This window comes from Acyrthosiphon pisum, chromosome X (assembly GCF_005508785.2).
Source record: "Acyrthosiphon pisum isolate AL4f chromosome X, pea_aphid_22Mar2018_4r6ur, whole genome shotgun sequence".
In the NCBI taxonomy this organism is placed as follows: Eukaryota; Metazoa; Arthropoda; class Insecta; order Hemiptera; family Aphididae; genus Acyrthosiphon; species Acyrthosiphon pisum.
Window position 1 is genome coordinate 85,897,784 of NC_042493.1, and position 2,079 is coordinate 85,899,862.

Consider the following 2,079-nt stretch of genomic DNA (forward strand, 5'->3'; position numbering starts at 1 on the left):
AAATGCCCACCGTGCCCCCCCCTCAAAATGACGCCACTGACTGAAGGTGATCTTTAACATGATTTTTAAACGTTTCCATTTCATCTTTCCAATTTTGAAAAGGTTTTCTAACCAAAGCGCCTAGTGTTTGAGAATTTATGCCAGCTCCTGATTTAGCAAACACTACACAAAACGTATACAAAATGCACCATCTAATTTTGCGGAGTAGGTACGCTAACCACGGAAAAGTATGCAACCATCTGCAGTATTGAAATTTTAAATTTTTGGATCGTTAATCTTTACCACTGAATATCACAGTATTAGGGAATTCAAAAGTAGGTTCGGGCTTACAATTTTTTTTAAGAACTTCTTCTTTCTCTACATCTGTTAACGAGCGGTTAAAATAAAATCCAATATAGAATTTGTTAAAATGATGTTCATATTCTGTTTCAATTATGTCAGATTTTTTTGACAGTTTGGTACGTTTGACATTATTATCTATATTTGGTGAAATTGGTCGTTTATTTGGAGAAATTACGGAAACTGAAGATTTGTGATGGTCAAATTGCAGAACATTTGTATCATTGGGTTTTTTAAAAAATATGCTTAACGAAGTTTGCTGAGACATAATAAAAGCAATTTATTGTGTACTTACTTAATATTGACAAAAATATAATAAACTCTTGTTCACTGGTTCAATCGTTACTCTCATAGCTGTTGAAGGCAAAATAGGACTAATAGAACATGTGTAATATCTTATAAAAGATAAAAACCACTAATACTATCCGTATATGGCTATTGGCTACACAACTATTGCTAATTGTTATACACTCAAATCCATCAATAATCAGTTTTTCTGTGCGATAAAGTTTCTATTTCAAAGATACGGGTACTTAATACCTACCTATTACTTTTATCGCACTTCGTATTAAGTCGTAAGTCGTCAGAACAACATTACTATAAATGTATAATTTCTATACTTATTACTTAAAACCTTGCTGCAGGAACATGTATCTGTCTTAGCTGTTGTAACTGATTTTAAACAATATTCAATATAATATTTTGTTTTCGGGAAAAAAATTATTTCCACGCGACCGTGCGTGCCTATATAAATTGATAAATCAGGTTCTGCAAATGAGTAAGAATTTTAGTTGTTTTTTTTTTGAGAGGTTCTGGGGGAGGTCCACTCTCCCCGTAAATATGCCACTGCATGGAATCTGGTTTTAAATTTTCAATCCTTAGATATAGAAGTTGAACATTTTATGAATTTTTAACTACAAAATGATTATTCAATTTTAAATTTGATAAATGATGTCAACATTCAATTTTTAAATGCTTATAAAAAAAATTGTGCCCAAGTATTTTCAACTGCTATTGTAACAATATATCACGAGCCTTGTATTAATTTTTTACACTTTTTGGCTCAACAGATAAAACTTTATTGATATTTATAGAAAAAATAACTAAAAAAAGTGGGTAAGTGGATTTCGCTCTGCTGTACAGTAGGTTACAAGTGGGTCACTGTATAATGGATGGTATTAAATTTGAATTCAATGATATAATATCATTGTATAAGAAAAACGATTCTGAGCGGAGACGGTGTGTCAGTCTAGGTATAAGACATAATATTATATTATAGTCTATAGTATTTAAAAAAAATTGACCTATAATAGGTACATTATAATAGGTTCCAAATTAATCATATCATAATATCTATTAGGTACTTATAACGTGATATACATCAACAAAAAACCGTGGTACTATCATAGATATATAATAGTATACTTTAGAAGTTTCAAGTATCCACGAATAATATTATACAATCACAACAAAATAACTAAAATAGTTATTCTAGGTTTTTAATATGTAATTTCGTCCAAATTTGTACTTAAAATGACTATAAAAATAAACTGTGTAAATGTATTTTTTAGATTTTTTGGTAACAGAATTAATTATTTACGTGGAATCTTGTTTTAAATTTTCAATTCTTAGATACAAAAATTGAACATTTTATAAATTTTTAACTACAAAAATAATTTTTCAAATTAAAATTTGATAAATTTTGTCAAAATTTGATCTTTAAATGCTTATAAAAAAAAA